At 35.4% G+C, this 20670-nt stretch overlaps 1 pseudogene; it reads left to right on the top strand.

The window, feature by feature from the left end:
• The first annotated feature begins 346 nt into the window (after positions 1 to 346).
• Positions 347 to 20670, top strand: part of LOC122789885 — a 134923-nt pseudogene continuing 114599 nt past the window's right edge.

Below are 20670 nucleotides of genomic sequence, written 5' to 3'. Positions count from 1 at the left end.
TGGGTATGTATCCACGCATATAATTTTACAGTCGGTTATGTTCCATTACCATATGCAGAGCTTGCCACCATATATTTATACAGGAGGACATGGTGCAGATCTGCTTGAATGCATTCTTACAACATCGTTCCACTCTCTATACCTATCACCTCACGTTTCACTGCAGATGGCACACTGCCTGCGGCAACTTACACAAGATGTCACTCTCTGTTTCCTGTGTTTTCTGATGTACACTGTTCTGACAAGCTATGTCATGTGACAGCTGCTCTTCCAGTATATGTTTATCGGTGTAGTCCCATGATGCGTCCACCACCATTGTGCCTATGTTTGTCACAGCACAGTAATGATGTATATTCATGCTGTACAAAAGTAATGTCTCCAATGGAGATAGTTTCAGTCATTGCCCCTAGTGGAACTACAGCATGCATGCCTAGTGTATGCTAGGGCACAGTTTGTTTGGTAATTTTGCATGCAGTTTGTATCTGAACATATGCATGTGCATATTTGCTAGATCAGCTTAGTGCCACTACTAATGCAGAATAATATGCTTTGTGCTTACAATGCCAGTGTTGCTTATGCTGGCTACTGGTGTGCCAGTGATATGTCCTTGACACGTTTGCAGGTGTATGCCACTATATAACACACCCCTGTATATAGACGTGGCTGCATGCAGGTAGCATTCCTGTAGCTCAGTGTTCTTTTGTGCAACGACATACTTCATGATAACCAAGGCCTTTACGTATCATGTCAGCTGTCATTCAGGGTCCATCATTGCTGCTGCTGCTTCCTCCCTTCACAACATAATTGCTGTTACGTTGTTTTCATTGGTTCCTTCATTAGTATTTCTTAACATGCTGACTCATGCATGAGTTCTCCTGATGTTTCTGGGCATTGCTTGTTTTCCTACACATAGGTTCATAGGTTCATAGGTTGGTACTAGGCTATTGGCCCTAGAGCCTATATAAACCTAGCCATAACAATTCCCTGGCTATTTCTTCCCACACTATTTACACTACCTGTTTATGTGCCATCTGTCTTTTCTGTGTATGACTATGTGTCCTCAGCCCTTTGTGCCGGACCTTCCTGTTCTACCTGCAAAGCCCTGTGTGATTCACCTTCCTGTTCTACCTGCAAAAAAAAAAAAAAAAAAGTCCTACATACCCATTTTTCTATTATCAGCCATTTAACCTTGCTTTCCACTTGTCTTTGTCTTATTCCAGTTACCTCTTTCTGATTCTTCTCCCCTACCTCCTCCATCACTTGAGGTGTATGTGCTGCAGGTATTCCCCACCTGCCCCATTTCACAATATATTTTTACATCACTAAAGAGAATATTTGGAGCTTTTCTCCCTGGGCCTCCGCTGAAAATGGGCCAGTGTCCAGTTGGACCTTCCCGGTAAATAAATGTAAAATAAACAAAAATAAAAAAATATATGACTCACTATGACACATCACAAAATATATATTTTCTTTTAATGTCCTGAGCTATTGGACACATCCATAAAGCATGGACTTTCCAAAATTTCTTATTTTAATACATGTCTTCATAAGGTGGCAGCTTTGTTTATTTTGCACTAATACATGTTCAATGATTTTTTTTTAAACTGTTCCTTTTCATTTCTGTGTGTCATCATTAATTTATAGTGCAAGTATTCCCTGCAAAATTCAATATAATTAAAAATAAAATTATAATCTTTGCTTGACTAGTACATGCAAGCAGTGAGCTTAGTTTTACATCAGTTCTTTCACTTACCCCTCTACCTGCCCTTCCTGTGTGGAGTTTACTGTATTATCAGAAGGACTTTGCTAGAAGTATCTTTCTAGGCAGATTGTGTTCACTGACATGCTAATCCCAGTACTTGGAGATACTCAACATTATCTAGTTTGAGTTTGCCCTCTGATTTTCACAATGCTTTGACACTCCTTTGGAATCCAGTCCTTAGCACTGATGCTGTAAAGCTCTGGTACACCATGTAATACCCAGTCATAAGCATTTTTCTGAAATATCATTTACGCCATGGGCTTGAATGCATAAACACTATTATCGATATCAAACAAGGCTTCATTATTCAAATGCATATACAAAAAGCCCTACTTCAAAGTAAGAGTGACCACATATCCCACCCTTTATTCTGAGTCTTTTGCATAAGTAAAGTTGTCTCAGTTGTTTGCGGTGATATAGAAAATGCCCACAAAATAAAGAAAAGAACAACAAACCAAGACAAAGTTCATCTTCTTTGCAGTAATATTTACTTTCATACCCATAAATTCACTCACATATCCTTAAACCTGCATCAGCAAAAATTAACATGCTGGAAAGATATAAAGCAACAAACCAAAACAGTGTCTGTCCTAATGACCTTCATCTTCACTTCTGTATGATTCTCAAAGACAGACAACACCAAATTGGACAGCACTGTGCTGCCACTACTCAATGCTAGGAGTGTAAATAGAAAGATGTCAGAATTTGAAACCTTCCTGCAACTTAGACACATTCATTTTGTATAGTGACTGAGGCATGGTTTCAGTGTAGTGACAAAATTCACTCTGCCCAAGGTTCAGTGCCTATCATACCTTCAGACCCCAACTGTGGGTGTGGTCTCCCTATTTTTAATGTCAGCAAGCCAACAAAAAAGACCAAAAACCAATGAAAAGAGTTAATATCAGAAATCACTCTTTCCCTTTAAACTGTTTAATTTTCACAGGAAGACAAGTCCACCTGCACCCCTTGATATGGGGGGCAAGCACCCACGAACTTATATATACCAACCCTGAGATTGTTATATCTCAAATATTCTCAGAAATGACAATCTTGGGCTTAGTATATGTAACTCTGCTTTCAGCCATTCAGTCTCCTTGCTTTGGGATTCACTGTACTGGGTCCTGACATTTCAAATGTTTACCATGGTGGAGTATCTGTATTTGTTTGAAACACCATTATGTCACATTAAATTATTCATGACTGTAAGATGGAACTCCTTAAGATACAAGTCACCTTTAGCAAATTCAACTCTTACTCTATTGGTAGCTACAAATCCCCATCAATGTCCACCAAAGATCATGAAAATTACCTATTGAGGCAATACATATTGACCAAGATACCTTCTTGTTAGGGACTTCAATTACCCAGACATTGGTTGTCAGACTTATACATCTAAAAATAGTTATTCTCAACATTTCCTAGACATTGTTAAACTAAATTGCTTGAGCAAATTCTACAACTACAAACAAGCTACATCCTTAACCTGGTCCTATAAGACCTAGCCCCCACCTGTACCTCACTCCAAATCTCCTCATCTGTGGGTAAATCGGACTATAAATTGGTCATCTTTCTTATCTGGTCTAGATGTACTAGCCCATCAACAGATGAGACCATCTTGAGGAACATCTCCAGGACAAATTTACTTCAGGTTGTAGAAGACATATAGGTTCATAGGTTCATAGGGGTGTACTAGGCTAATGGCCCTGGAGCCTTTACAAGCCTAGCCCATAGAAGTGCCCTTTCTAACAATAACATGCAAACAGACTCACCTGAGAAGGTAGCTGCATTCACATCCAACTTTTACCAGCAGATAAAGAGCTGCATAGTAAAGTCAGTACCTATCCACAATAAATGTATTGGTAAATGCAGGAATAGACCTCGCTGGGGTGACTTCAGTATAAATAAATTCTAGAACAAAAGAAGGAAAATAATGAAAGGCTGAAATAAACTCCTCCCCTACCCAACGACAACACTGAAGCATGCCAGGAAGGAACTTAAACTCCTCCCCTACCCGACGACCACACTGCAGCACGCCAGGAAGAAACGTAAACTCCTCCCCCTACCCAACGACAACACTGAAGCACACCAGGAAGGAACTTAAACCCCTCCCCCTACCTGACGACCACACTGATGCATGCCAGGAAGGGACTTAAACTCCTTCCCTACCCGACGACCTCACTGAAGCACGCCAGGATGGAACTTAAACTCATCCCCCTACCTGACGACCACACTGAAGCATGCCAGGAAGGAACTTTCCTCCCCCTACCCGACAACACTGAAGCATGCCAGGAAGGAACTTAAACTCCTCCCCTTACCTGACAACAACACTGAAGCATGCCAGGAAGGAACTTAAACTCTTCCCCCTACCCGACGACCACACTGAAGCATGCCAGGAAGGAACTTAAACTCATCCCCCTACCTGACGACAACACTGAAGCATGCCAGGAAGGAACTTAAACTCATCCCCCTACCTGACGACAACACTGAAGCATGCCAGAAAGGAACTTAAACTCCCCCCCCCCTACCCGACGACCACACTGAAGCATGCCAGGAAGGAACTTTCCTCCCCCTACCCGACAACACTGAAGCACGCCAGGAAGGAACTTAAACTCCTCCCCTTAACTGACGACAACACTGAAGCATGCCAGGAAGGAACCTAAGAGCTCTATTAGGAAATGTAAAGTACATAAGAACTTAAGGTTGCTACAGATACCAAAGGAAACTACAAAACATTCTTCAGTTATGTCAGAAAATTAATTAATAATGTTCAACAATTCACCGAGCCTGTCCATAATAATATCATATACTCTGAGCCCAAGGGTATAGCCAATGCATTAGCAGATATATTTGGTCCTAACTTTATCCCAGCTACCCCTATTATGACCCTACTATCCCTGAAAATTTAGTTTCCCCCTGGAAAACACATTGGAACAAGTCTTAGAATCCCTGTTAAAGACAAAAAATAATACTCAAGGGGACTAGACAACATCTCAGGCTGCATTTTTACTTGTGCCAGATATTCACTAGCTGAGACTCTGTTTATACTGTTTAACCTCATCCTGTCTACAGGGTCTGTGCCTGATGCCTGGAGAACAGCCACTGTGCCTCCGCTATACAAGGCTGGCCCCCCTACTGACCCAGGTAATTACAAACCCATCAGCCTTATCACATGTATAAGCAAAGACATGGAAAGTATCTTAGCAGATCTAATTTATGCAGACATAGACAACACATCTGAACTAGACCCCACATAATTTGGTTTTGTGAAGGGCAGATTCTTCCTTCTAAACCTAGTAAGCTTCAATGAAAAGGTTACAAGGACTGTGGACAGGGAACACTCTGTGCATGATGTTATCGTGATTTGGCCAAGGCTATTGATACTATTCCCTATGCCGGGATTATTGAAACATTAACCAAATTTAATGTAAACCCCTACATTGTCTGCTGGACTGCAAGCTGGCTATTCAACAGACCCCACATTGTGAAAGTTGCTGGTACACTCTCTGAATGTAAAATTGTAACAAGTGGGGTTCCACAGGGATCCATGATTGGCCCTCTTCCATTTGGTATTTATTTTGCCGACATCCAAGCCAATATCCCAGGAGTGCGGATAACCAGGTTTGCTGATGTCTGCTCATCCACAGATACTAAACATCTCAAGCAAGGACTAGAACATGCACATACCTAGAGTTCTGTAAATGGTCTGAAGTTAAATGCAAAAAAGTGCAGCATAGTAGCATTCAGCAAAAAAGCTGCTCCCACCTCATATGTTTTAAATGGTACTTCTCTTCAGATAGAAACAGTTATAAGAGAAGTGGGCAACTCTCTCTCTCATTCAGTTATCATATTTCTACCACAGCTGCGGTGGTGCAGCGGTTAGTGTTGTCACATCACAGTAAGAGGTTCTCCGGTTCGATCCTTGACTGGGGTGCCTTCTGTGCGGAGTCTGTATGTCCTCCCTGTGGTTGTGTGGGTTTCCTCTGAGTGCTCTGGATTCCTCACACATCCCAAAGACATGCTGTAGGTGGATTGGACACTCCAAATTGGCCCTAGGTGTGAGTGTGTGTGTGCCTTCTGTGGAGGGTTGGGCACCGGGTGGCAACTCAACACTGTAAAACTCCACTGCCAATCATGAGTGGACAGGTGTTCTGCTGTGGTGACCCCTAACCGGGAAAAGCCAGAAGGAGTAAAGAAATCATTCTATCTGGCCCAGGGAATAACTTCAGGAGCAAAAGAAGTCATCCTACCTCTGTATTCTTCCCTTACCAGATGCATCACTGAATACATTGATTCCTTTGGTATGTTTGTATTAAAGCATATCACTCAATTGAAAAAGCATCGAAGATTACTAACCAAGAAAATTAAAGGTCTTAAATCCTTCAGCTTTCCTGAAATGCTAGTATAACTTTTCTTATACACAGTAACATACCAGTTGCTCTGAGGTGACCTGTGTCCAGCTTTTTGAGCCATGAAAGACCAAGTCCTATTTGACCTCATAGTTCTTCACAAAACCAGTGTCTTAACAAACACCCACACCAGAGACTTAAATCCACCATAAAAGGTAAAGAAGCTGAGGTTTAGGTTTCTAACACTGGGTATTTCCAGCCAGTAGAATAAGTTACCACTACAAGTCAAAGTTCTACTTTGGTTACCCTTAAGGCTAGTCTTGATGAGTAGAAGAGAAGACAGAAATATGCATTAGGCTTATGATGTAGGGCCCTGCTCAATTTGGGAGTTAAGTATTATTAAGTGCTTGACAAGGAGGTTAAAAGCTTATAAGTTTGTGTACTTAAAGGTTTATAGGGCATCTTACAGTCTCCATGATGGCTTGCCTAGTATTATTTCTATGTTACTGTGCTCTAAGCTAGTAATAATGCCCAACAGGGTGTGTATTAATGTGTAATTAATGCCTGCCCAGGGGTGTTGTGAGGCCCGACACCACAGGTGATGTAAAATAGTTCATCGGCCTAATGTTCAAAGTTGCTGTAGTATATGTAAATGGTGTTAGAGGAAGCATTTTTACATCCAAAATATATTATTTTAAAAAAAATATCTAGATTTTTTTTATTTTTGGTCCGTTCCTGCTAAAATGGTTTCTTGACAGTCATTGGGTATTGAAGTCACTAAATAATGACATACATTTGATATTCAGATTTATTTCTTCCAGAAAAGTCATGTTACACAAATCCTGTTATTTAACTTACTTTTTAATTTTTTCAAGTATAACCTTTAAAATCTGTTCCTATTTTGGAGCCTTTGTACCCCTTTATTTCAGACTTTATCCACATTTCTTGAGGTAAAAGTCCAAGAGGTATGCAAAATGTGGTGCTGCCAGTGTTCCATCAATCTCACTGTCTCTTCCTCCATCACACAGACACCCCCATCACCTGCACTTCATAAAATGCATGCTAGCGTAAGTCTTGTTATTATTATTATTATTATTATTATTATTATTATTATTGTAGCAACTTTGTAATTTTTTAAACTTTAATATGTTCCTGTTTTGAGCCTTTGTTCCCCCTTTATTTTACATTTTGTTTGGTTAACTTATCTGAGGTGAGAGGTACATGAACCTCTTGACTGCTGTCAGGGTTGAATCATTCTCACTCTTCATTCTCTCTCTTCATTCTCACTCTTCATTCTCTCTCTTCATTCTCTCTCTTCATTCTCACTCTTCATTCTCTCTCTTCATTCTCACTCTTCATTCTCACTCTTCATTCTCTCTCTTCATTCTCACTCTTCATTCTCTCTCTTCATTCTCACTCTTCATTCTCACTCACTCTTCATTCTCACTCTTCATTCTCTCTCTTCATTCTCACTCTTCATTCTCACTCTTCATTCTCTCTCTTCATTCTCACTCTTCATTCTCACTCTTCATTCTCTCTCTTCATTCTCACTCTTCATTCTCTCTCTTCATTCTCACTCTTCATTCTCACTCTTCATTCTCTCTCTTCATTCTCTCTCTCTCTCACTCACACACACCTCACTTCCATGCATGCATTCACACATGCACACAGACACATAAGCACACACACAGAAACAAACATATACACACACACCTTTTTCTGTTATATTTAGATTGTATACTTGCTAAACAGCTAAAACACTGCTTAGTGAGTGTAAAATAATGGCTTAATTTTTCTCACTTTCACTCACATACACACATACACTCACACACATAGACATACACACACTTTTGTTTTTCAGTTTTTTTTTTAAATATTTACACTCACTAAACAGCAGAAGTGCTATTTAGTGAGAGTAAAATAATGGCATCCATTGTTTTTTTTTTAGTCCGAGCTCCACGGCAGCTTGATATGCTGCCGTGAAATGGCAGACTCATTTTGCAGTGGGCATTACTTGCACATTTATACCCTGCTAGAGAACGTTTGTTCTCCAGTCAGGGCACTGATGTACAGGTTAGTAAAATTGAGTCAACCATCTATAGAAAGGATATTCCAACTCTCTTTTGGATTATAATAGCTGCCACCTATCACATCAAAAAAAAAGAGTATCTATAGTATTCTATGTCTTGATTTTATGAAAGCTATAGAGCCTCCTAAAAGGCTCTGTTTATGTTGTTTAACAAAGTACTGGAGATGTGTTCATTTAGTGAAGCAAGCATGACATATAAGTTACAAATAACCTTTAAGATAGAGCTTATATTTTATGCCTGTTTTTAAACAGTATGGAAGTAAATGTGCTTAAACTGCTGTTTTTCTACAGTACATTAGATCTGCAACACAAATAAACTTGCAGCATTTTGCGAACATTTTTTTAATTATTTGATACATGTTAAATATAATTCCCGCCTTCTTACCTAAATGGTTTTGAAATTAGAGATTTTGAAAGCAGCTCAAGCCTTGTAATCCATCCACGAGCTTAATTTCTGCACAGAAACAACTGAGACGCCTAGCAGGAACTGAACAATTGATCTCTGAACCTGTAGTTACTCTTTGAGACCAACGGACCAATCGGAATGCTAGAAAAATGGCAAAGTAACTCAAAACATAAAACTAGCTTTCTTTCAATATACCAGACAAATAAAAATAACTATATATATGTTTTACAAGGTTTATAATGCTGCTTGAATAAGAAGGTGCTTTTTTGTTGTCAGGGCAACAGTTCCAACGTAATGATCGCACTGCTGTTAATTTGTAAAGTGGTCCTCCTGATTTTGCCTCATACTGTTGTGCTGTTCCTTCTAAAATGCTTCATTTCGTGGTAAAGCACTACATTGCATTCAGGCAGTAATGCAAGAAATACATATTATTGTTTAGAGAATGAAAGTTAATACAACACGTGTTGTAGTAACAGGAATTCAGATAGAATAAGGTTTTAAAGTCATTGTTTCTCATCTTCGCTGCTGATTGTTCAATAAAGAAGTTAAAAGCTTTGTTATGACTGAGCAGCCACTGATGTATAATCTACATATGAAGAATAATCAGGAAATAGACAGACAAAATGATTCTGTCTTCCTATAAAAATGCTACACACATTCATATTAATCTTTGGGCTGTAAAACTATCCTTTTCTGCATTTATTGCTAAGAAAGCCATCCACTAAAATAAAAACGAGTTATGAAGTTCCCTCTTTTTGTGTAACAGAACTGCCACTAAATCTTGTGCTAGAATCAAGCGGTCTTGCTCGTAATAACTCATAAGCAATGGACTACCTAATCTACTCGCAGTATTCATCAGCAGTGCCAAACAGCTGTAGAAAGAGATGTACTACCTACAAGAAATAAAGTGTCATAACATTTTGAAAATGTCATAACTTAATTGGACGTTATTAAGTTAAAGTACTGTCCCTCTTACAAACACACACCTTGAAAAGTAATATAAGATATTCCATCAGCTCATTGGGGGTGTTGTCCTGGTAACGGAAGCGTACCAATAAAAATATAATAAAAAAGCAGTACAGCCACTTAATACAATACATGTTTTTGAACATTGGTTATGTGCAGAGATGGTGCACAAATGCATTACATACTAAAGAAGTATTGGTTAAAACATCAATGCTAAAGTATTTCACCCTTAGTTTTTGTAATAATTTTAAGGGATACTGTGTTATACTGTTGCCATAACTTGTTAACTTTATGATGTGATAAGGTTTTTTTTTTCTCTAAGTCTTGTTAGTACCTTGCAAGACACATTATGAGAAAATATAGAGATTAACCAAATATTAAATGTTAAAATATTGTGGATGAAGGTAAACAAATATATGTACTATTGCATACTCCTTTTCTTTTTTTTTTATACTGTTTCCCCAACTTGACACCCCATGCAATATAACATTTGTAGTAATGTACTGAAATTTTCTTTTTTCTTAAATTTTATATGACCTAGTTTATTCAAATAAACTTCTGTTTTTTTTGGGAGGGGAAATGAAGGTTATAATAGAATAAATACTTTAATTAATAGATAGTTTATGCACACACAAATTTAAAAGTTTGTTGTTACCATTCTCTGAATGATTGATTGTAAGAATAGTAAGGTATTATATATTACTTACATTTAACCTTAATCAAAATATTAGTTCACATAGACTCTACAATATATAACCCTATCTTCTTTTTGGTTATTAATGAAGCATGCAGTTGCAGTGACACAATGTTATTGAATATGTGTTGGCAGACCTGTGGCTTGTATGTAACACATATTAAGCCAGGAACACTAGGTTCCATGAAGAAGGATGTTATTGTAAATACTATTTTACCTTCTTTAGTTGTTACAGAAACTCAGTCCATAACAAATTTTGTTATAACCTACAAGGTTAATCCCCTAGGAAATCATTATAGCTATTTTTAACTATTATACATTTTAAATGGTCTTACCGTATAATTGTCTATCATTGAATGTTAATGGGCTAAATAACCATATTAAAAGAGCAAGCATTAATAAATACCTTTCTTTACATAAGGCTGATATAGTATTTCTTCAGGAGACACATTTAATATCCCAAGACTTAAATAAGCTAACACTAAAGGACTATAAAATATTGACTAGTTCCCAATTTAATTACAAAAGAAGAGGTGTATTAATTCTTTGGAAAAAAAGTCTAAGGCTTCCTGAAATTGTAAACTCATATATAGACAAAGAGGGTATGTTAACTTTAGTAGTAATTAAGCTTGAAAGGAAATACTATGCACTCAAACTCTTATTGGATCCCTGGAATTGGTACAAAATCAGTAAAGAAATACTTAGACATTATAACTTTACATTCTAGAGGAGAAATGATAGTCGCAGGGGATTTTAATTGTATTCTTTCATCTGATGAAACTACGAGTTCCAAAACCTTCAAGACCTCCCCTGTAGCAAAACGCCTACATAATTATATCAATACAAGAAATTTAAAAGACATATACCATATAAAACTTCCCTCTTCCCTAAAGTTCTCTCACTATTCATATAGGTTTGGGACACAAACTAATACAGATAAAGTCTTAGTGTCAAATTCTTTACAATCAAAAATAGATAATGTATTATTAATATCTTGTCCCCTTTCTGATCATAATGTCATTAGTTTTAGTATAACTTTGCAAACTGAACCCTTAATACATTGCCAAAGAATGCCAGCTTATATTACGAAAATAAAAGGCTATCAAGGATGGATGTTATCAGAAATTAATCAGTTTTTAGAAACAAATAACAATGGAGAAGTATCGGATACAATTCTATGGGACACCCTCAAAGTTGCATTATATGGAAAAGTTAAAATGTGGTGTATGCAAAAAAGAAAGGAATGGGATAAAAGACAAGATATTCAAACTGAATTAGATAACTTAAAAGGTAATCTAACACCAAATGATAAGAAAGTCTTAAATAATGTAAATAAATTAAACAAAGAATATCAAAATGTAATGCAACACAAAATATCTATAAATCTAGAGAAAATTAAATTATGTTCATACTCTATCAATCCTAAAAGTCTACATAGAATTGCAGTACATTCAAAGTACTTGAAAGAAAGAAATCACATAAAAGAAATTACATATGTTGAAAATATGAGAAAAATTAAACCTACAAATTTAAATTCCATGCTACAAGGTTTCAAAAAACATTATGAGAATATAAATACTCTCAAACCAATAAATGAAAATATAAATCTAGACAAATTCTTATCTGATAATATTCTAAAGACCTTATCCCCTGGGAATATTGCTAAAATTGATAGACCTTTCACATTTACAGACCTAAAAATATCAAATAAACAACTTAAAAACTAATAAAGCACCAGGGTTAGATGGCTTAATTCCTGAAATATATAAACTCCTTCCTGATAATACCTTAAAAAAATACTACTAAACACATTTCGGGAAATCAAAACTACTTATAATATCCCACCATCATGGAGATATTCATTAATCTCTCCCATACTTAAACCTGATAAAAATCCTACTTCCTGTTCCTCCTAGAGGCCCATCTCACTATTAAATATAGATTATAAGATTTTCATGAGCATAATATCAAACATAATCAATTCCATTATACCTAGCCTAATAGAGGAAGATCAGATGGGTTTTATTAAACACAAAAAAGTCCAAGATAATATAATAAGACTTCTGATTCTTATAGAGTTAGCTAATAAAAATAAAAACAAATTAACAGTAATGAGTCTAGACATAAACAAAGCCTTTGATTCACTGAGTTGGTCCTATCTATTTAAAGCTTTACAACACTATACATTTTCCCTAAATTTTATAAAATTGATTAGAAACCTTTATGAAGACTGTTTCTTTTGTAAAGATAGGCTCTTTCTTATCCCCCTCATTTAAAGTTACAAAAGGAACAAAATAGGGTTGCCCTCTTTCCCCTTTAATTTTTGCTCTAGCTGTAGAACCACTAGCCAACTATATTAGAAATAATGTTCACATTAAAGGCTATAATTTAAATAGTAACATATTTCCAAAGATTCAGCTATTTGCGGATAATTTGTTACTAACTAGTGGAGACACTGATACATCTTTAGATCAGCTACTTAACACTTTAGATTTATTTGAAGGTTTATCTGGACTAAAATTTAATCATAACAAGACCCAGACTTTGTTAATAAATAAAAAGACGACTATGAAAATGAAAAGTTATAAATGCTTTAACTGGGACAATACACAAATTAAATACCTGGGTGTTCAAATTAATTCCACTCTTAAGAATACAATTACTACAAACTATAATATCTTAACAAATCTAATTATTCATTTCACAGATAATTGGAACAAACTTTATTTTACTTTTGAGGACAGACTAATGCTAATTAAAATGATAGTGTTACCTAAAATTTGTTATATAAGTCAGTCTTTAATCATTCCCCCAACCAAGAAATATTTAAAAAAAATTAGTAATAACTTACTAAAATTTCTGTGGTATCCTCAAAAACCCAGAATATCTTTACAAAGACATGTGGCAAGTTGGGAAGAAGGAGGTATTAGTTTTCCTAATATTGCATATTATGTAAATGCTTCTATTTTAATATAATCATTTTATGGTTAAACCCCTCATATAATTCATATTGGAAACTATTACATGAAAAAAAATATTAAACAATAATAGAACGTTAATTGACCCTCTAACTACAATACACCAAAATACCTTTATTTGGTCTTTAAAAATATATATACAAGATAAGCAGAAGTTAAAATCTTGCTCCTTTATCAGTCTAATAATAGCAAATTTCATGAAAATTACCCAATCTAACCATTCAATTAAAAGCTTATTAATATTCATTTTTCCTATTGCTTATACTAATGAATGTTTAATATCTTTTTATAAAAATAAAATGCTTGAATTTAAAAATAATGACTTAATATACTGGAACCAATTCTTATTCACTAATGGAATTTATTCAGCTAAACATCTAATTACTAGATACAGCCTACATAATAATAAGTGGATAGACATACAAACCTGCAGAAAATTTATATATAACAAAACTATATTTTCCTTACAAACCCATGGAAACAACATACCTAAAACACTAGAACTTTTGACTAATATAATTGATGGCTCTTTGAAAGGCACCTCATTTATATCCCTAATATATAAAGTCATTAGATCTGATAATAATTCCACGAATGCTTCTTTTTGGGAATACTCCACCAAAATAAATAATGGAGAATTTATCACTAAAAACAAGAAATTACTTCTAAAATCAGTACAAAAAAAACAATTTCTCCTTACTGGAAAATATACACGTGGAAATTCCTCCACAGAAGTTATTATACACCTCAAAGAATTGCAAATATGTACAAAACAAATGATATGAAATGTTGGAGGTGTAAAGCTACAGAAGCTGACTGGTTTCATATGATTGTTGCATGTAATATGTTATCTCAATTTTGGAAGGAATTTGAATGTTTCTGTAAGGCCTTATGGAATGATAATTGTGAAATTTCAAGTTCAGTCATTTTATTTAATGTACCAGTACCAGAAATCATACCCAGATCTCAAACACACCTTCTTTGGTCAATACTTGCAGTAGCAAGAAAGATTGTGGCAAAAAATTGGAAAACTAACTCTCCTATATCTTTCAGAAATTAATTTATTTAATTATCCAGGACCTTATGTGAAAAAGAAATATCTAGTTTAAAAATGAATACAAAGAATTTAACACACAAATTAATTGCTTGGGAAAAGTTAGAATCATTACTAAAAAGTATTAGATGATTTCCTGAATGTATATAGAAGTATTTCCTTGTTATGGACTTTGTAAATAATTTGTTTCAGTTTTGAGTGTAAATATGTTATTACTGTTATTATTCTTGTTATAAAAACAAAATAAAAAACATTTTTGAAAAAAAAAAAGTATGTCATGAATGGGCAAGTGGTAAGAACTTCAAGGTTAGTAAGTGACAATTTACAGTTTAAAACAGAATTGTACAAGCTGATAGGTTTGTTTAGACAAAGAGGATATCCTTTTAAATTGTTATTAAAAGTTAGACATGAAGTCATGAAAAAACGAAAAGATAGTTTCATGCCAATTCTCAATACAACAGTAGGGTCAGTTATGTGTCAGAAAAAAGCAACTCGGTATGAAAGGAATTCAGTGCTCCCTTACAACCAAGTAAGAGAACAAGTGAGGGTAATTCTTAATAAGAAATGGGAATTATTGTTTGATGAAGACATTAAAAGGATAGTGGGTCAAGGGCCCAAAATAACCTATCGTAAAAGATGAAACATTAAGGCGTATTTAGAGAAGAATACTGAACGAAGTAACAAGAGACATTGATCTAAAATGTCATAGTGCAACATGTGCAAGTATTGAAAAATACATCAGTGATGGTCCATATGTAACTACTGGAAGTTAAAATTGTAGCATGTCTTGTCCTGGTAACTGTAATTGTAATACAGGAATGGTGGTTTACATTGCTACTTGCACTTCATGTTTGGCTTTATATGTGGGTAAAACCACAAGAAAGCTGAAAGAAAGAATTGCTGAGCATGTAAGAGACATCAAAAATAAAAAAAAAAAAACAAGAGAATGCATTATTTGTACACAGCCTGGTATGTGAAAACTTTAAGAAGTTTACATTTTTTGTTATTGACCATATAGTCCCCTCTCAAAGGGGTGGGGATGTAAAAACACATTTAGAGAAATTAGAGCTTGAATGGCAGTTAAGATTGAATGCCATTAGTGAACCATGGTTAGATGAAAATTGTTCTCTTAAGAGTGTTTTGAAGCTTAGATCTGCAAAACTCTAAGGACACTCAGTTTTAGGGGGCTATTATATGTGTGTGAAGAGGGGGTGGCTATACTAATTAATCATTTTAACAGTAAAGAGATGAAGGCAGTGTGCTAAAGATATGGGGCAAATTTCATTAAAGATCTCCGTTTTATGATACTAGATTATGTATTTGTATACAGGTAATATTTCAGATATATTTAGCATTTTTTATTAAAGCATTTAGACAGTTGTAATAAGATGTTTTTAAAGGTAACTTTACAGGAAGTTTGTCAAATTAAGCAAATTAATATTGTGATAAAATTGCTTTTTAAAAATTAAGTGGGTCACATGACCAATTTGTATTTAAATGGATTAGTACATTTACTCTGATGAAGCCCTGACAACTGTTGGGTGAAAGCGCTTAGTATGAAGGTTCATTAAATATTGTCTTGTTTGTACTCTCAGCGGTGGTATATTCTTTTTATTTTTTGAGTTGTGGTATGCTAATTGAATGTCTTTTACATTTTATCTCTTGACTAATTGTGTATTTGTAAAGGGGAACTGCAAAATATGACCTCTTGCCTCATTTTATGGGCTGCATTTCATGTCTCTCTTCCTTCACTACACTCAGTTCCATATTAGACCACATAAGATATTTTGTATCATGTTACACAGCCTAATGGCAAGGGTTAAACCTTGTATCCAGTCCACTGGTGATGAAAACGCATAAACACCTGTGATCATATAAGAAAAATACTTTAAGCACTGCAGAGAATGACAATTTATATACATTATTAGGCTAATAACCTTTGTAGACATAGATTGCTGCTTCAAAGTAGTTTCTTAAATATTGTAATTCACAAACAATGGAAAAACCTCAAATGTCCACTATTTAGCAGATTGCTAGTCTGACATAGAACTTGATCTTTTACATGCCATATGAAATATCACATAGAAATCACTCTTGGCTCCCTATTAGTCATTTCTGCATGACTCAGAGGCAAGTAATAAGCTTTTACAATTCCCAAGTATTGCTCAGAAAACCCAGTCCACAGAGACACTTTTGTTTTTGCAGAGATTAGCCTGAGTATTCCTCAGTCTCCAGTACGCCAATCATTCACAAGTTTCTTCTTCAAACTTTACCTTAAAAAATAACACATTTTTCTCACTATATGTCATCCATATTCCATATGCCTCAACTGTTTTATTCTGTATTTCTCCACTTCTCGGTGTTACAGACAAAATTTTATCATATTGCCATTACAAAAATTCCCAGCTATCATTTTATGAGCTCTTTGACTGGAATATCTCAACAACACAGAAGAAATGGTCACAGTTCATGCATATCTATATCCAATCTCTGACATATTTTGGCGAAATCCTCATCGCATTTTTCTTTTCAGCCTCTTTATGCTCAGAGAGGGCTGAATTCATAGCTACCCATGGTCTCTTTTCCTCCTTCAGTTATAGCCTCATTTTCCACGTTTTCACAAGTTTTTAATTCAAAGCAAATCTATGATAGTTAACTGCATTACTACACACAAACCTAACTCTATTTATTACATTTAACTATATAAAAACAGTATTTAACACAAATATTATCGGATTGAAAAGCAGTGTAATTCCCAAAGCACTGCATAGTCTAACTTCACAGTATATTTTCTTTCCATTTAACATTTATCTGTATTTGCAGCGAAGTGTCCAGGGATGGATCTATTATAAACTGATAAAGAATAATTCTACTTACCTGAGAATTTTGCCAATATGGTACTTTAATGTAGTATGTGACACTTTTGAGTTTGTCAACAGTATTTTAGTGCTGTGAATATTTGTTTAGTAGAATGGGTGTTTACACAATAGGGACCCAAGAGGATATGTACTAAGTAATGTGCGTGTTGAGTTTTTCAGTATGATAAAAAGACATAGTGAGGCTTGGAGGACTTCTTGCTAAGTACAAGTCCGTACAGATCAATTGGCGATTCAGAATCAAGTCAGTCCAGTGCAGATGTAAAGCTTTAATCCAGTGCAGATATAATGTTTCAATCCACTGCAGATGTAATGTTTCAATCCAATGCAGATGTAATGCTTCAGTCAATCCAGTGCAGATGTTATGCTTCAATCCAGTGCATATGTAATGCTTCAATCAATCCAGTGCACATGTAACACTTCAATATACCTTCTTTATTCCTACTAGATTATTGCCACTGTATATTCTGGGCTGGGCAAACCAAGATGATGTTTGGAAAAATGTGGTCTCTAAAAAGCAAACTTATCCAAGAGATAAATATTTTATGCAGAAGCTTCCCCTGTTACAACCTAAAATGCGAGCACTCCTTCTTGAATGGCTATGGAGGTCTATGAGTTTTACCATCTATATCAGGAGACTATTTTCTTAACACAAGACTTCTTTGACAGATTTATGAGTACACAAAAGAATGTTGTAAAGACACAGTTGCAGCTAACTGGAATATTTTCAATGTTTATTACAGCAAAACTTGAGAAAATCTACCCACCAAAAGTGTAGCAATTTGCTTATGTTACAAGATGGTGTCTGCACATAAGTGAAATATGTTAGATGGAATTAATTATTATGATGCATTTAAATTGGAGTCTGAGTCCGGTAACTGCTGTAACATGGCTTAAAATCTTCATGCAGGTTGCATATTTAAAGGGGCTTTATGAAGTATTATTGCCTCAATATCCCCCTCTGAATTTTGTACAGGTAATGGAGCTTTTAGATTTTTACTTTTTGGATATTGAGTGCTTGACGTTCACATATGGAGTGCTAGCTGCTTTTGCTTTGTTTTCATATGAGCTGGTTCACAAGGTTTTTGGTTACGAATGGAGTGACACTGGATCATCATGATTGCTTTGGCAGTAAAAAAAAAAAAAAAAAAAAAAGAAAAGAAACAAAACAACTGCAGACACTAACATTCTTAAAGAAGGCTTATCTCTGACTAACAAATGGTGGCAAAGCCATGGTCTTAAAATGAATGCTGAGAAATGCATAACTGTACCCTTTGGGAAGTCAACCATTGCAGATAATTACCATGTTGATAATATGCCCCTAAGAGTCAAACCAGTTGTCAAGGATCCAGATATATATGTATACAGTAGCCTTACCTTGGACCACCATGTCGCCACAGTGTTGAGGAAATCCTTTTATGTCTTTTATGTTTCGCAACCTATAAGTAAGGGCATGGCATCTAGGTCCAAAGAGGTCATTATCCTACTGTACTCCGCCCTTATCAGGCCAATCATAGAGTTCGATGCTCCCTCTGCTATGTACCTGACCAGGGATATGCAGCAACTAGAAGTACCTCAGAGGTTCCTCACAAATAAAATACAAGGTATAACAAACCTGCCTTATGCAGAGCACCTTAAAGCCCTTTCCCCTGTACTCAGTCTCCTATAGATTGCTAAGGAGTGATTTATGCCTAGTTTACAAGGTATCAACAAAACCCCACACTTTTGAATCTCCTGCAAATTCTCAAGTCAAACTGTACCAGAAATGCAAGGTCTAAGGACCTGAATTTTGCTGTGACTTAAACAAAGCATGCTCAGCAAATAGATATGTGTCCCAGAGACTAACCCCCATTGAACAGGCTTCCCCCATCATTGTGAAGCTCAGTTCTTCTATTACCCAATTTAAGAGCAACCCAGACCAGTGGATGAGGCACAGGAAATTTAAACCAGGCCTGGCATCCATGTCCCTTATGGACAGAGGTAGCTTACAAATGCCTGTCTCACAATGTCCGATTTGGATACAGGATGTCCTAACTCTTTTGGGAAAACTTGGCTAGACTTAGAAAGGCCCCCTAAGTCATTAGCCTAATAACAACCTATGAATCTATGATTATGAGTTTAAAAAGCTTGGTTTGTGTTCTTAGGCAACTAAATAAAGGAAATGATGGCTGTAATTGTTCTGTTTAGTAGCAGGAATGTTTAATATTTAAACATGGTTACCAAACACATTACCACAAAAAATCCAGGATTTATCGTGGTTATGTTGTTTATGATCTTCAATCAGAATTTGTTTTACTGTATAATTTGGCTTACATTGTGTACTTTTAGTAGATAGTTGACTGCTGTGTCATTGTACTGCAACCGATAGACTGATATCAAGACATATCACTCATTGTTTACTTCAGTGGGGTCTGTCTCTTAAATACAGAGAGAAAGAGAGGGAGAGAGAGAGAGAGAATAAGAGATAAAATTAGCTAACATAACAGTCCAGGATCCTTTTTTTTTAATTGTCTTCTGCTCTTCTTAATCTTTACTACATAGTTAATTTTCTGTATGCATTCATTAGTTACTGTACAGTTAGCTTTGGAATATGATGACTGCAACCAAAGAATGATTTATTTGAAAAATTTGCAGTGTATTGAAAGGTTGCATTTTCTCTACCTTTACAATCAGTTTGAAAGGGTCCCCAAAACTTTCATATTAATTGGGTAGTTAGTTACTGGGGAATCAAACTACATGAAATAACTGTGCACCTGTAAATGCTATCACTGTGGTTTAGCAATATAACTGAAATAGGTCTACATTCTAAATTACCTTGATCTGAAGACTAAAACAACCTTAAAGAGCATGATAAACATAACTCCAAGCTACTACGTATCAATAACTTTAAATGACCTTGATCTGAAGACTAAAGCAGCCTTAAAGAGCATGATAAACATAACTCTAAGCTACTGCGTATCAATAACTTTAAATGACCTTGATCTGAAGACTAAAGCAGCCTTAAAGAGCATGATAAACATAACTCTAAGCTACTGCATATCAATAACTTTAAATGACCTTGATCTGAAGACTAAAGCAGCCTTAAATAGCATAATAAACATAACTCTAAGCTACTGCGTATCAATAACTTTAAATGATAAACATAACTCTAAGCTACTGCGTATCAATAACTTTAAATGATAAACATAACTCTAAGCTACTGCATATTAATAACTTTAAATGATAAACATAACTCTAAGCTACTGCGTATCAATAAATTTAAATGATAAACATAACTCTAAGCTACTGCGTATCAATAACTTTAAATGATAAACATAAGCTACTGCGCATCCATAACTTTAAATGATAAACATAACTCTAAGCTACTGCGTATCAATAACTTTAAATGATAAACATAACTCTAAGCTACTGCGTATCAATAACTTTAAATGATAAACATAACTCTAAGCTACTGTATATCAATAACTTTAAATGATAAACATAACTCTAAGCTACTGCG

Source organism: Protopterus annectens, chromosome 15.part0 (genome assembly GCF_019279795.1).
Source record: "Protopterus annectens isolate FY-2018-M chromosome 15.part0, PAN1.0, whole genome shotgun sequence".
In the NCBI taxonomy this organism is placed as follows: Eukaryota; Metazoa; Chordata; order Ceratodontiformes; family Protopteridae; genus Protopterus; species Protopterus annectens.
The sequence above is the reverse complement of the archived record's forward strand: the minus strand, read 5'-3'. Positions and strand labels throughout refer to the sequence as shown.